The sequence below is a fragment of the Heterodontus francisci genome, chromosome 26, assembly GCF_036365525.1.
Source record: "Heterodontus francisci isolate sHetFra1 chromosome 26, sHetFra1.hap1, whole genome shotgun sequence".
In the NCBI taxonomy this organism is placed as follows: domain Eukaryota; kingdom Metazoa; phylum Chordata; class Chondrichthyes; order Heterodontiformes; family Heterodontidae; genus Heterodontus; species Heterodontus francisci.
Genome location: NC_090396.1, coordinates 31,519,744 through 31,536,847, shown reverse-complemented (window position 1 = coordinate 31,536,847; position 17,104 = coordinate 31,519,744). Strand labels below are relative to the sequence as shown.

The 17,104-nt window shown below is 41.3% G+C and overlaps 1 protein-coding gene across 6 annotated transcripts in view; it reads left to right on the top strand.

Annotated features, from left to right (window-relative positions):
• The window catches only part of LOC137384245 (protein shisa-6-like), a 798,965-nt gene that overhangs the window by 4,909 nt on the left and 776,952 nt on the right, over nucleotides 1-17,104 (top strand). The window lies entirely within an intron of this gene.

The following is a 17,104-nucleotide window of genomic DNA, read 5'->3' as shown; positions in this document are numbered from 1 at the left end:
TAGAAATATGTTAATAGGAACAGTACTTGAAACAGTAAAGGAATCTGATAAGGGATGGACAAGAATCTATCTGAAGACCTCGGCAACTGTTTCGGATCCCACTTCCAGGCTGAAAACCAAGAACGTGCTATGTAAAATATTTCCCATCCTCCAGTCTGCAAAGGTGAAATATTCCGCTTTCATATATGTTTTACTTGCTTTAGCGCCTCCGATGAGAGAACAGTGAAAGTATCAGGTGAGAAGTTAAGAGTTCTCTGAAATAAACACTGTCCCGGGAGCTTTGAGGTTACTGCTAACACAAGGAGAGAAAACTGTCCCAAATTGTAAAGATCTACAGCACAAAACAAAAACAAACACACAATAAACCCCAAATAAGTTAAGAATACATCAAAACAGAAAAGGTGAGCGAAAGATTTATTTTAAAGTGTTGTAAGAATATTTTAAAAGCATGCTTCACCATACAGAAAGAAATGTGATACAATTTCGCAATTCAATTGTTGAGTTGCCCTGGTTTGAACTTGCTAATATACTGCAAACAATACATGATGTTACCCATGACTGTTATGCTGCTTTTGTTTTGCCAAACTGTACAAATAAAGTTTCAGTAGAACTGTCCAATGAGTATAATCTTTGGTATTAATATATGGTTGTATGTAAATTCACTTTAGTTTAATACTTCAAGTTTTAAGCACAAACTAAGTGGCACATAAACAGCTCAGATGCTATATTCCTCTTACATTTACTCATAGTTTATCACACTATTAGGTGTTCAAGCAAATCTTGACACCACACTTATTGCCTACAGTCTCAGGTGATAACTAAAGCACTAAAGAGAATTTATAAAGGAAGATTTTGGAGTCATTGGAATATACTTTACATATTGCTAGAAATTTCAGACCTTGGATTTTTTGTATAATTTCCAAATTTCTACTCCATGGTAAAATACCAGTATAATATAATCAGGCAGCATCATGAACCATTTTCAGTTAATTCAGATGTTTGATGCTATTTCAGAAGTGTGATGTTGTTTTCGATATGAAATCACAATTCCTTTTATTTTGCTGGCTTTAACAATATTCCCAAGGAACTTAGTATGTTACAGCGTGCATAACATTGCAAAAAGGGACTTTGATAATTCTGACATATGCTTTACCTTTCTCTGCCAGTCCTGTAACATAAAAAATACAACACAAATATTTGATATTACTATTGATTTCGACTGCAATTACACTGTCACGTTCATATTGATACATTCAGGTTTTGGATGCAATCATTGTTAAAGTGGCAGTACACCTTGGGAGCAGGTCAGGCTCTGAGCACAGAGACAGAGATGTGAGACCACCTTGAGCAGGTTGTCTCATATTGCATGGACTGGCTACTATGTGTTGTATAATTCTAGCCTGGTGAAAAACTGCAGGCAGTATCTTATGCCTCCTATGAAATTGCAAACTTATGTTTCAATGCTTTTAATGTCTGGGGAAACCTGAAGCTACCGCTTCCATTCCCCAAACATCAAAATATAGATGCGCATTTGTACAAGCAGGTATCAAAGAGTTCCTTTGTTGCTAAGCACAACTGGGGGTGCAGACAGCATTTAATTTGGGGCTGCCATCTGTAACATCACACATTACAGGTACTGGCCTAAAACTAGTAGCTATTATACAAATGTAACCTTAATCATATCATCTTTACCTCTGTGACGATTGACATTCTTCCTTTTATTTTCCCAACATGTACATTATTTGCAAACTTCACCAACAGCAGAAGATGCAAAAAGTGTCAGAAGTCAAATTCAAACTAGCTTCAGTGATAAGTGTGACCTTATATATTTTATAATGAATGAAATATGGCTGGCAGAGATATGAAGCAATAGTTGAATCACAGATACAAAAGCACAATACTGCCAATGCTGGAAATCTGAGATAAAAACAAAAAATGCTGGAAATACTCAGAAGGTCAGACAGCATATGTGGAGAGAGAAACAGCTAACATTTACCTGTTTCTTTCTCACTGAAGCTGCTTGACCTGCTGAGTATTGCCTGCATTTTTCTGTTTTTATTTATAATTGAATCATAGGCTTCTGATGATGGCTAAAACTCATTGAGCTTTGCTCTTGCAGTATTATCATCAGAGTCCCTCGGTTTAACTGTTGCCTTGTATCTCATTACCAGCTATCTATGGCCTACATTTATTTTCATATATGAACGCAGAGGTGGTGCACTCATGAATGTTAAAGATGCATGGTTTGTGTGCCAACAGTACAAAATAGATAGCACTGGTGTTCCAACAACCAGCCAATTCACAAAGCAGTAGGCATTACTTTTAATTCCAGCAAAGCATATAGAAATATAATTTAGAGCTTTATTTTTGAACAGCTTACAAATATTCTTTTACTCTAGAAAAGGTGTTTTTAGCAGTAAGTTATTATGGATTCAAACTAGAAATATGAATGCTAGAATTTGTGGAGGTTCCCAATACAATTTGAAAGCAACAGTCTTCATCTTGCTCCGTTTGTTTCAATTGAGTTCAGTAAATTTTCATTTGATTTCTTTCATACAAGACTTTTACAGCTGCTCATTTCTGTACAATATCTGAATCGCTTTCCTTCAGGACGTAAGGGGAGTTTGTTTTTAAAATAAAATTGAGGAAGTAAAAATAAAGGGGAAAGTAACAAAACATTAAGTCAGGAAAAAAAATTATTTTTCATGGTTTTTGGAATTCTTCTCCTTTATATCAGATAGGTGACAGAAGCATCTGGTCTGCTGCCAGTGTAGTATTCAATGACAGAAGCATCAGGAAGCCTGGTATACTGCCAATGAAATATACAATGATTGAAGAATCAGGAAGCCTGGTATATTGTCAGTGTGGTATACAATGATTGGGTGGGTAATTGCTGACAACAGTGCACAGGAATAGTATGCTCAGACCTGGGAGGGTAACAGAATTGCAGCTCCACTGTTAATTCATGAAAATACAAGTGAGTTTATATATCTGTTCTAATCTTAGTGCAAGCAATTGAACTAACCAAGATGGCAAATTAATACATACAGCTTGTTTAGCTGAATTCCTTTCATATGATTATTGGTCTAAGAATATTTCAACAGTTTGAGCAATCTTATGGTTATTAATTCTGAGAAAGCCAGCTGTGAAAATTCAAGTTACAGAATGGCCGTGATAGAACAGGTTCTAAGGATGCTGTGAAAACTGATCAACAGAGGCTGAAAGAAGCACGATGTAATAATTTCACCAGTAAAAGCTACCAAAAAAATAAGAGTCCTGTGTACGGAGCTGTTTGAGTTTAATCTGGAAACCAGTTGAGAGAAGCAATCAGGCCTTGCAGACACCATCTAAATTAGTACAGATTGCACAACACATGTCAATTGGAAAGAAGAGTTCAGATCTGATCAATAAACCCTCAGGCTGATCAGCTTCAGACTTCTGTTCACTCCCATACAGCAGATGATCCTCTGATCTGCCAACCAGGGAACACAATGGAACCTCTGCTATATGAAGAAAAACTATTAAGTCACTCAAAAAGCTAAAACCTCAAGAAAATGCATTCTGTATTCAGTATCACCGACACATTACTAAATCTGTAACCTTTAGCTACTAAACACCAACACAGCCAAGCTTATAAATCCTGTACGATGCAATACAAGGTAGAAATGGAGCACAAAGCATACGACTGATAGAGCTCAATAACTGGTGATAAGATCAATGTTATGGCTTACAGAATAATTGATGTAAGAGGTAGCTCAGCTTATGGCTTAGTTGGTAAATACAACTTCTGGTACAATGCTAAGCTACACAGACCAGGATGGTTATAGTTCTACCCCTGGTCTGTGCTGAGTTAAGTGGGAGACAATAGGTATATGGTGATCGGCATTAATCTTCATCTGCCAAGAAGAGGGAAATAAAAAGTCAGCCTGTTTCAGACGACAATTCAGTGGGCCCTGTTGGAAAATGTGCATATGTAAAAGTTGGATGAGAACAGAATAAGGCATGGCTGTACTGCCTGATACTTGAATAGTCTTCCGACACAGACTGTCCAGATTCATGTGGGTAGAATCTTTCCACCTTAGTCCCTGCTCAATGGTGGGACCATTTTCCAGTTTGATACTCGACTCTCTGCACATGGTGCCCGGCAGTTGCTCTTTACCAGAGCAAACCAATTGTCGTCCCGCCTCCCGACTCCCTGACCAACTAGGGAGGGAGGGCGGGATGACTTGTCCATTCTGTCAAAAGAAAGATTTCTGTTTAAAGGGACCATGGCATGTTTCAGAAAAGCTCACCAGTACTTGGGATCTTTCAGGCTGCAGCAACCACACGAATGGAGGGGAGACCTCGGAAGGCTGTCCCCAGGTCTCACTCTTACCTGGAGGTCCTGCTGAGGGATCAGAGGAGGTGCAGTGAGGTGAACTCTCCCAAGGGCAAGAGGAAGAGGACAGCCTTGCCAAACAAGCTGGTATGGATGGAAGTGGGTGAGGAAGTCAGCAGCAGGAGTGTGGTCCCACCAACCTGGAGACAGTGCATCAAGAGGGCCCAGGACCTCAGGAGAGCATGACAAGTGAGTGGCATAACAATTTCAGGTGCCAAGCCCCACACTCTAACTTGCCCAGCATTCTCCTGCACTGCACTCCTCAGGCCAACACACCTTGCAGCTCCACTCATTTTCTCTCGCTCTGCAGGCACCTCACATTCCGATCTGAACGGCTCTCCCACTCACCCTCAGTCTATTGCCTTCTCTCACCCATGCTTCACAGTAACCTTCCACAAATGGTGTCCTTCCCCTGACCCCCTTGCCACACAAGCCATTGTGAGCACTCAAACTGCTCTGCTTTTTCTTCTTGCAGGTGAAGGGAGCACACAACTTGGCGAGAGGCAGAGACCTGGGGCGGGGGTGGGGGCAGCGGTGTTGGGTGGCCCCTCCATCAGTGACAACACCTTGTCGGCCATTGGCAATGCATTCCCACTTGGTCATTGGGAAGGACGTCTTGCAGATGTCAGCAGAGACCTGCCATGGGAGCCTGAGTCTCCTGAGGCACTAGTGCTCAGACATGTCGTGAGAGCTGATCTTCTACCTGTAGACCTTGTGTTGAAGACCTTGCCTCCTTCCAGCTGGATCTTGGTGTCCATCCAATCTGCCCTGTTCAGGGGCATGCGACTGAGGAGAAGGCAGCTGGTGCTGCTGTTAGTATTGCTCCTGCTGCTGCTGATGGTGATGATGAAGCCTCTGCTCTTGACCCTCAACAGAAGTGGACGGTGGAGCTGCATAAGCTGCTCCCATGCTGAGGTGAAGGCTGGCAGCAGGGAAGTGCAGCTGAATGTGAGTGAAGTGCTGGACAGGTGAAGTGCCTTCCAAGAAGATGGTAATCACCTGTCAAGCAGTGATATCACTCTCTGAGAGAAGAAGTGCTTTGAACAGCAGTCTCTCAATGGCCATGGCGGGAGCTCTTCAGTGTAACTGATCAAAGCCTTCATAGCTTGTCAGTTTCACTGGAGATGCTCTTCCTGCTGTGCATTTGCCTTGGTGATCCTGGTGAGTTGCTGACAGGTCAGGGATCAGTCCCCTGACTGGGAAACTCAGGATTCAGGGCTAAAGGGTCTCATAATTGGCTTCTTAATAACCTCAAAAACTACTTAACTACTTACTCAACAGATCCAAGGGGGTTCCCTGGGGAAAGCTAGAAGAGGGCAGGATCACATTGAGATCCTGAGTCTCATCAATTTCTGAGACTCTTCCACCCTGCATGCCCCTGAACCTGCTTCCAGTGAGCTGGGAAAATTCTGCCTATGGTGATTTATTACTTGAACAAGGTACTGGAGGGCAACAAGCACTTGTGCAATTGCATCCATTGCCTTCGAGGAATGGGGGACATAACTGGGGGAAACAAACATCTCCCAAAATAACCCCACAAACTCAAAGCCACTGGAATCTCAGGATTAGATTACAGCTTTTAATCACCCTGAACTGCTCATTTTCTACAATACGTAGGATGTTTTGGCAGAATTCTTCAGATTTTTGAAACTTTGGAATGCCAATAATTCTGTCCATCCAGCAACAAATGATATCAGAGAGCCTACAGTACCCTTTTGGGAGGCTGCTATAGGCTTACGAGAAAGTAATTTGCTTGTAGCAAATCACAGGAAAAGTATTTATGCATCATAGTAAATCTGCATCATTATAAGTTCCTTGGGAGCTATCCAAGTAGCCTATTAAATGAGGAAATTTTAGAATAAGGCTCCGTGCTCCATTATAGCTGATCTCTGCTGGTCTATTTCATAAAAAACGATTTAAAATTCAGTCAAGTGTTCTTTACCTTATTTTGAATCTATATTAACATTTCATCTTCTAAAAATCTATCCTGGAAAACTCTCTGTTCTTGACTTTAACTATTACTCTCCCTTATTTGACTTTTAAGATCTGGCTAAGTAACTTATTCCACTCAGCTGTGTTTCTGGCTCTCTCCCACATCTCTCTTTCTGCAATCATTCAAATTTTTTCTGCTCTCATTATCACCATCTCAACAATTTGTATTTATATAGCAACTTTAACACAGAAATATATCCCAAACAGCGTTACAGAGGCATAATCAGACAATTAGATGCTGAGACAAATAAGGAGATATCAGGTGGGGTCCAGCTTGGTCAAAGAGATGAGTTTTAACAATCTTTATGGAGGAGATAGAAAGGTGGAGGGGTTTAGGGAGGCAATTCCAGAGTGTGGGGTCCAAGCAGCTGAAAATATGGTTGCCAATAGTGGAGCAAAGGAATGGGGGGAGATGGTCAGAATAGTCCAGAGTCTGAGGAACTGACTTTAGGGTTTGAGGACTGGGAAGGGGGGGGGGGTGCTTTTTTTTCTCATCCCTGTGATGTGAGCATCGCTAGCAAGGCCAGAATTTGTTGCCCATCCCTAATTGCCCTTGAGAAGGTGGTGGTGAGCTGCCTTCTTGAACGACTGCTGTCCATCTGGTGTAGGTACACCAATAATGCTGTTAGGAAGGGAGTTCCAGGTTTTTGGCCCAGCGACAGTGAAGGAACAGCGATATAGTTCCAAGTCAGGATGGTGTGTGGCTTAGAGGGGAACTTTCAAGTGGTGTTCCCATGCATCTGATGTCCTTGTTTAGATGGTAGAGTTCATGGGTTCAGCAGGTACTGTCGAAGGAAGCTGGCGAGTTGCTGTAGTGCATCTTGTACATGGTACACACTGCGACCACTGTGCATTGGTGGTGGAGGGAGTGAATGTTTAAGGGGTGCCAGTCAAGCGGGCTGCTTTGTCCTGGATGGTGTCGAGCTTCTTGAGTGTTGTTGGAGCTTCACCCATCCAGGCAAGTAGAGAGTATTCCATCACACTCCTGACTTGTGCCTTGTAGATGGTGGACAGACTTTGGGGAGTCAGAAGGTGAGTTACTCACTGCAGAATTCCCAGCCTCTGGCCTGCTCTTGTAGCCACAGCTTTTATATAGTTGGTCCATTTAAGTTTCTGATCAATGGTAACTCCAGGATGTTGATAGTGGGGAATTCAGTGATGGTAATACTGTTGAACATCAAGGGGGGATGGTTAGATTCTCTTTTGTTGGAGATGGTCATTGTCTATCATTTGTGTGGCATGAATGTAATTAGCCACTTATCAGCCCAAACCTAAATGTTGTCCAGGTCCTGTTGCATGTGGGCACAGACTGCTTCAGTATCTGAGGAGTGACTCTAACCAGTGGAGAGTTTTCCCACTGATTCCCATTAACTTCAATTTTGCTCGGTCTCCTTGATGCCACGCTTGGTCAAGTACTGCCTCGATGTCAAGGGCAGTCACTCTTAACTCAGCTCTGGAGTTCAGCTCTTTTGTTCATATTTGGACCAAGGCTGTAATGAGGTCTGGAGCTGAGTGGCCCTGGAGGAGCCCAAACTGAGCATTGTTGAGCAAGTTATTGCTGATTAAGTGGCGCTGGACATACCTGGGCAATTTTCCACATTGTCAGGTAGATGCCAGTGCTGTAGTTCTGCTGGAACAGCTTGGCTAGGAGTGCAGCTAGTTCTGGAGTACAAGTCTTCAATATTACAGCTGGCATGTTGTCAGGTCCCGTAGCCTTTGCTGTAACCAGTGTCTTCAGCCGTTTCTGGATATCACGTGAAGTGAATCAAATTGGCTGAAGACTGGCATCTGTGATGGTGGGGACCTCAGGAGGAGGCCAAGACTGACATTCATTTGGCATTTCTGGCTGAAGATTGCTGCAAATGCTTCAGCCTTGTCTTTTTCACAGATGTGCTGGACTCCCTCATCATTGAGGATGGGGGTATTTGTGGAGTCTACTCCACCTGTAAGTTGTTTGATTGTCCACCACCATTCATGACTGGATGTGGCAGGACTGCAGAGCTTTGATCTGATACATTGGCTATGGGATCATGTTGCTCTGTCTATTGCATGCTGTTTCTGCTGTTTGGCATGAAAGTGGTCCTGTGTTATAGCTTCACCATGTTGGAAACACATTTTTAGGTATGCCTGATGGTGCTACTGGTATGCTCTCCTGCACTTCTCATTGAGCCGGGGTTGTTCCCCTGGCTTGATAGTAATGGTACGTTGGGGGATATGCTGGACCACAAGAATACGTATTGTGGTTGAATACAATTCTGCTGCTGATGGTCCACAGCGCCTCATGGATGGCCAGTTTTGAGCTGCTGGATCTATTCTGAATCTATCCCATTTAGCATGGTGGTAGTGACACACAACACGATGGAGGGGATCCTCAGTGTGAAGATGGGACATCGTCTTCACAAGGATTGTGTGGTGGTCATTTCCTGCCAATACTGTTATGGACAAATGCATCTGCGACAGGCAAATTGGTGAGAATGAGGTCAAGTAGGTTGTTTCCTCTTGCTGGCCCTCACCACCTGCCGCAGGCCCAGTGTAACAGATGTGTCTTCAGGGTTGGAAGAGATTAAAGAGATAGAAAGAAGCAAAGCCATGAAGGCATTTAAAGAGAAGGGTGACAATTTTAATTTTGAGCCATCTCCCTCTCTGTCTGCTCTGGTTCCAATTTTGTGTGTTAAGTGCATTCCCCTTCTCCTCTTTGCCATGTTTCCAGTCCTCTCCCACTTAGTCCCTGTCCAAACATCTTTGCTTCCTTCAGGCATTCGACAAAAGTTGAGACAGCAGGGTTTTACACACATTTGTTTCATGATAAGCATTTCATTTCATTGCAAGAAAATGTAGCCTTTTGCAATTGGATTAAAAAACATTCTGTGAAATAAAGGCTGGCTTGGGCCTGCAAATGAAACCCGACCCGAGCTCGACAGAACCATATCCGACCCGAGTCCGACCCGGCCCGAGTCTGTCCATTTTTTCCCGTACCCGACCAGACCCGACCCAACCATCAGTTAACCTACCTTCTGTTTTTCACTTTGTTGCTTATCTACCCAAGCTTAAAGTAACTGTAACAAAACCACCTTTCAAGCCCAAAAAGTACATTAACATTGGAGCCACTTACCTGAGATGGTGATAGAGCACGTCCGACCCGATCCGGCCCGACCCGACCTGAGCCTGAATGCCGGACCTGGAAGTGCGACCTGACCCGCACTCAACACATGTCGCCGGGTCCTGTCGGGTCCGGGTCGGGTAGCCGGCCTTTACTATGAAACTACAGCATCAGTGTAGTTTCTGAAAAGCCGTATTCATAACTCAAATCACTGATGGAGGTGACTGGCAGCTTCACCCAATTTGAAATTGAATTCATGCTATTCTGCAGAGAGAATACTAGTGTTTGTACTCAGTTTTGTATGGCCCATGGCTCTTTTATTCAGAGATTGGCAGCTGGGAAATTGCAACATTATAACCACAACTGCACTATTGGAAGGAAGGCTGCACCAGGTAGCATTTGGGCATAATCTACAGAGAATGAAAGATATATCTTTAATATGCTTCTAACCTTACATTTTTACAAAATATATGCAATCTTCCCTTTTTGGTCGTTGCATTTTCCTGTACTTGACTTTATTGTTCAGCATAGTGAGTTTTGCTTTGTAGCTTCACATTGTACAGTGAGAATTGCTCTGATTTTTGAGCTATGCCACATACAGCGTCACACATGCCATGAAGGGGCAATTTTATCGAATGATAAAACAGTATATTTCCACAAGGATTTCCACAATACATCCTTGTGCATACATTGTAGAAAGGATAAAAATGATTGTGAGTGTATTTGAAGACTGAAAAACCCTTACAGGGTTGAGAAAATTTGGTAATAGGTGGGAAATGCGATTACAATATACAGCTCCAGTTAGACAGCCAGAACTAGGTCAGACCACGATAGGCCAAAAGGCCTCCTTCTGTGATCTAATTTTTATCATAACACAAGTAAATGCAACATGTTATACATGCGTCGTGCATTTAAACACAATTCTTGCCCGTTTTTATAATTTATGCACATTTCCATCTCCAAGCTCTGAGTTGGTATTCATTATTTATTCAGGCTTCTGAATCAACCAAAACTGTATTTTGAAGATTATGCCACTAAAACATTTTTCATTTTGGAAAATTGCTGATCAGTAGACATAAATATAAGAACGTAAATAATAGGAGCAAGAGTAGCCATACAGCCTGCTGCACTATTCAGTAAGGTCCTGGCTCATCTGATCTTGGCCTCAACTCCACTTTCCTGCCTGTTCTTCATAATCTTTGATCCCCGTATAGTTCAAGAATCTGTCTATTTCAATGACTCAATCTCCACAGCTGTTTGGAGTAGAGAATTCCAAAGGTTCACGACCCTCTGAGAGAAGAAATTCCTCCTTGTCTCTGTCTTAAATGGATGACCCTTTATTTTGAAACTATGTCCCTAGTTCTAGATTCCCTCTCTCAGCACTTTCCCTGTCAAGTCCTCTCAGAATCTTATATCTTTCAATTCGATCTCTCATTTTTCTAAACTACAATGAGTATAGCCCCAATCTGCTCAACCTTTCCTCATAAGACTACGCCTTCAAACCAGGAATCAATGTAGTGAATCCCTCTGAACTGCTTCCAATGCAAGTATATTCCTCCTTAAGTAGGAAGACCAAAACTGTACACAGTACTCTAGGTACGGTCTCACCAATTTCCTGTACAGTTGTAGCAAGATGTCTCTATTTTTATACTCCATCTCCCTTACAATAAGGGCCAACATTCCATTTCCCTGCCAAATTATTTTGCTGTATTTGCATGCTCACTTTTTATGTTTCATGTATGCAGACACCCAGATCCTGCTGTACTGCAGAATTCTGCAGTCTCCATTTAAATAATATTTTAATTTTCTATTTTCCCTACCAAAGTGGATAACCTCATATTTTCCCACATTATACGTCATCTGCCAAAATTTTTCCCACTCACTTAACCTATCTATATCCCTTTGCAGACTTTGTGCCCTCCTCACAACTTGCCTTCCTACCTACCTTTGTATCGTCAGCAAATTTGTCCACAATACACTCAGGCCCTTCTTCCAAGTCATTAATAAAATTTGTAAATAGCTGAGGCCCCAGCACTGATCCCTGTGGCACCACACTAGTTACAGTGTGCCAATCTGAAAATGACCGATTTATCCCGACTCTGTTTCCTATTAGTTAGCTAATCATCTATTCATGCTAATATATTATCCCCAACGCCATGAGTTCTTATCCTGTGCAGTAACCTTTTATATGACTTATGTTAACATTTCTTCAGGCAAAGGATAGTAGAAATGTGGAATGCTCTCCTGCAAAAAAGTAATAAATGCTAACTCAGTTAATGATTTTAAATGTAAGGTTGATAGATTTTTGTCAGCCAAAACAGATAAATGGAGTTAGAATACAGGTCAGTCACGATCTCATTGAATGGTGAAACAGACTTCAGGGACCGAATGACCTATTCCTCCTGTGTTCCTAGTACAAAGCTAGGTTTGAAATGAAGTGGGGCTTCTTTTTGCAGAAAGCCATTGACCTTTGGAATTAATTGCTGGTAAGGGCCGATTCATTGCAAGACTTCAGAATGAAACTGGATGAGTTCCTGTGAACTGCAAACATATCCACATACAGAGCGGAGGTGGGCATTGGGGATTGTGCCACTGTGGTCTCCTAGAGCCTGATCACTTTCGGGGGTTGGAGAGCAATTTCCAAGACATTTCTCCGATTTTATTTCCCCCCCAGGAGATCACGACTGTGAATGGGGTCAAGGGGGGAATGAGGGTGTTGGTGTGTAGAACTTACACCATGGGACAGGTTTGATGGACCAGCTGATCTTCTCCTTTTCATAAGTTTCTGGTCTTATTACAATCTACAGGCTTTTATAATGCACAAGTTTGGTGTCGCCTAATCACTACTTTTTGATTTATTTTCAACCTTGGCAGTGATGTGCTCTATGGACCTTGGCCTATTATTGCGGTTTCCCAATAAACACTGGAATGGAAGAGTAGTACTGAAAATGGCACAAGGTGGCAGTTTACTCCTGTATGTATTTTATGAAGAAAACAGCTCTGAAAACAGCTAGGGAGTAAATTGTTACAATTTGATTTCTAGTTTATTTGAAATAATGATAAATATGTGGAAAAATTGCACTTTGGTAACATGAACACTGATACAATTTAACTTTAATGTGTGGTACGAACAGAATATATTATATAGATATAATTTTTTTATACATGCATACATACACGTGTACATATGCACATACACACTAAATTACTTAAATAACTCATTGGCTGAGAAGCATTTTTGGGTATTCTGAGAATTTGAAATTTTGTCTTTCCTTCAATGTAATGATAGTCACTGAACATTGGCAGCTCTGCTGTTATGTTTTCAGAGACATTGTTGCCGGCTGATGTGAGAAATAAGACGGCTATAAACACCCCACTTATGTAACAAGAGGTATTTAAATTTGAGTAATTATATCAACGCAAGTACAGACACGTTCATTTTGTGTACCTGAAATATGTCACTCCCATCTCCAACAGATGCCATGTTTAGTCATAACTGTCATGATGGGGGAGCTATTACGAGTGAGATTTATGATCAAAGGGTAGGACTGATCACAAATTCATTTAAACATTTGGAGCTGGGGTTATTTTTAAGTGTTAAAAACATCAAAAGAGGTTGCATTTTTAAATCAATTTATTGAGACTCATTTCAGATGAGTAAGACATGGTAGCTATGACTACTGTTACCACAGGATTGCTCAGTTTGGGTCCTATGGTTTTCTTAAGATCCAGCTTTCTACTTAGCTTCATTTTAGAGGTAAGTATTGGAATCAAGAATTCTCGGACTAAATACTGGTGGAATAAATCTCTATATATGGGCATTTGTTGACATCATGATGTCAGATAGCCAAAAAAAAAATCTTGACAATTTTATCTCCCCTTGCAAGCTTCTCCAGAACCCCCAGCCAGAACAAAAAGCAGAAGGGAAATACTGAATAGGACATTAAAGACAGAAAAAAATATGGGGACAGTTTGCACTGATGAAATGATTATTTATTTAAGTGTCCTGGTGATATATAATCAGATGTTAAGTGACAGTCTGCTTTCTTTAAAGATGCAGAGATATCTGGCCTATTTGTTCCTTGCTGCTGATTAAGATGCCAAATTGTTGACTTACTAGTGGAAATTTGCAGAGAGGAATGAACAGTCCACAGCTTTATTTTGTGAACTTCCCTCAGCTGGAACACAAAGATTATCCTTTATCGTGTCCCAGATAGTCATGAAAATGCATTTAGAAAATATCAAGAGATTGGGATCACAGCTATAGAAGCTGCAGCCTTCAATCCCTCCCATCTTGCTACCTATGCTTCATAAATATAATCTTATTGTTCACAATTGCTTATCTTATCAGTGTTCAGAGGAAACATGATCTGTGAGAAAAGATCATATTAGTGAGTCAATATATCAACAGCTTAATTTCCTGGCAGTGAGATGTCATCAAAGTTGCAGCAACTACATTGAGCTGTGCATATAAGCATTATCATTGCTTTTTGAAGAACTTATATAACAGTGCTCCACTGTTCAAACTTAACCAAGCTAATCAAAAATGGATCTATATTGTACTATTCCTTTCGTTATTTAGCTCTCTCTACGGTGCACTATCACTCTCTGACTGAAAGCACCAGAATGTGTCCTCTGCTAGGCCTCTGTCACTGCATCTTTCAAATGTGACGCTAAATCGTGGTCAAACCTGCCCTTGCAGGTGGATGCAAAAGCTTCCATGTCACTATTCAAAGAAGAGCAGCATAATGTTCTGACCAATAATAATCCCTCAACCAACTCTGCACAGAAGCTGCCTGTCCTACTGAGTATTTACGGCATTTTCTGTTTATATTTTAGATTTCGAGCATCCGCAGTATTTGCGCTTGTGCCACTAGAACTAATTGTCTGGGCATTTATTTCATTGCTGCTTGTGGGACCTTGCTGTGCACAAATTGGTTGCTGTGTTTCCTACCTTGCAATACAGTGACTATACTTCAAAGTACCTAATTGGCTATAAAGTGCTTTGGAACATCCTGAGATTTTGAAAAACGCTATATAAATGCAAGTTCTTTCTTTCTTCCTCAATAATCAGCATTTGAAGTGTGGATCACAACCTGCAGTGAGCTTTCTACATTTTTCAATCTTTCCTGCAATTGTACTAGAGGATATTGCAATGGTGGGGTCAGAACATGGCAATGTCTGGCCTCTAATCAGTACCTCCTCAAATAGAACCACCAAAGTTAGGAAATTGTCATGCTGGACAGAGGGAAGGAGAATTGGGAGGAAAATCACAATAGCGACACTACATCCTACCACTAAATGGTACACTCCGCCATGCACTGTGCCATTACACTGCTATAAAGTCATCATTTTAATAGGATAGAACTCAACTTTTTTTTACTTAAAGCAAACTAACAACCTCCCCAGTCATTTGGCTGTGTTACTTTCAGCTATTGCTATTCATTCCCGTAATCGCTTTTTTAAAGGTCACCTACAGAAAACCCTGGACAACTGATCCATTGGGTTACATTATGAGGGAAACATTTCCTACGATATACTCCTGATATATTTTTGCTAGACTTTAATTACATTTTATATTAAATATTACACATTTTGATTGCCTTTGTTCAAAGTACCCTGCACACAGAGCTGAAATATCAAGACCCAGGGCTGCTACTTTTGGACTTATATTAGTATTTAACAGTAAGGACTGAATAAAATAATAGGTGCTCTGACCCAGCTTGCAGTTGATTGATGGTCTCGTGGCGCTACTTGTGACCAGAATTTATTACCGAACATCCTGACCCATGAATTGAAAACTCGTTATAGAAATAAAAATTACTTGTGTCATCGAAAACAAATGGCTGTAAGAGAGGAAATTAACAAAAAACAGCATTTCAAAAAAGCAGGAAAAATCAATGCCACAGCATGTTGTCCTCTCTAACTGAGGAAAATATTCTTAAAATCTCAAACAATTGAATTTTGCAATACCAAATAATGGTAAACTTTAGTTATTGATTGGAGAAAATTCATTGCATCTACCCAAGTTAAACACTTTTTGCACACCAGCTACACTGCACGTATAGAAGGTGTAAATTCCCCTATTATATCTTAAAGTTTTCAAATTTACATATCTACATAATTTACAAATTTAAGCAAATATTTGCTTAAAAACCTATTACATTTCTAACCTTTGCCAGTTCTGATGAAGGGTCACAGACCTGAAACCTTAACTCTGCTTCTCTCGCCACAGATGCTACCAGACCTGCTGAATATTACCAGCATTTCTTGTTTTTATTCCTTGTTCTCTTGCTATACCGACTCATTGATGTCATTTATCACTAATGTGCTGGGAAAATGTAACCTTTAATGTTCATGCCTTGACAAAATAAAACTCACAACAATTTGAAAGCCACTTTAGAAAATATTTGTGTACATTTAATGTGCTGGATCTTACCATGAAATGGCTAAGGGTGATGTTAAAGAAGATCGAACACTGTTAGTTGGCTTGGCATTTAACATATCAACACATACCAACCATTGACACTTCATCCCAACAGTTATGCTCTCTTGGCCAACCTCTCATCTTGCATCATGCTCATTCAAAGCTCTACTGCCCATATTGTGACTTGCACCAAGACCCATTTACCCATCAGTCCTGCGCTTATTGACCTGTATTTGGCTCCAGGCCCAACACTGCCTCAAATTTAAAATTCTCATCCTTCTGTTTAAAGCCATCCATGGCCTCACCTCTCCTTATCTCCGTAAGCTCCTCCAGCTTTACAGCCCTCCAAAAATACTGCATTGGTCAAATTCTGACCTCTTGTGTACCCCGAATTCTTCAGAGATATGGGTGTATGAATACAGAGAAGAAAGAATCAATAAGTAAATCAATGCTATGTTGTAGATAAACACATAGCGATTGAGAGGAGGGACAGGGGCAGGGACAGGGGAGGGGAAAAGAGAGTGCCAGCATGAACTTGGTTCAAGACACCACCAAGTCTAATTGGCACAAGGCGCAGGGAACACAGCAAAATAGGAACTGGAGTAGGCCATTTAGCCCCTCAAACCTGTTCTGCCCTTCAGTGAGATTATGGCTGATTTGTGACCAAACTCCATTGCCCCATTTCCCTTAATACCTTTGGTTAACAGAAACCTCAATCTCAGATTTATAATAAATAATTGATCTAGCATCAGCTGCTGTTTGCAGAAGAGAGTGTCTAACTTCTACACCCTTTGCATGAAAAAGTGTTTCCTAACCACTCCTGAAAGGCTTGGCTCAGATTTTTACCTATGTCCCATAGTCCTAGATTCCCCATCCAGTGAGAATAAGGTCACCTGAAAAGGAGGGGAGGTAAAACTAGAAGGGAGAATTCTTTTTTGTTTTCCTCACTAACTTTCTCCCCTCCTTTCCTGAAAGTGTTGACTCAATGCCGTAGTTTGGTTCCAAAGGTACCTTCTAGAACTCTTCCCAAGTATACATTACTGACAAATGAGTATTGAAAAACTGTTCTGCTACTGCCTGGGGAGTGAGGCAGGTAGCCAGGCCTGTGTCAGTCCCTGCAGGTTACCATTGTCCCTTTTCCCCTCTCGTGAAGTCGGCGCAGCTTCCCCAAAGCTGCCAGCAAAAGGGGTGAGAGTGGAAGTCGGAG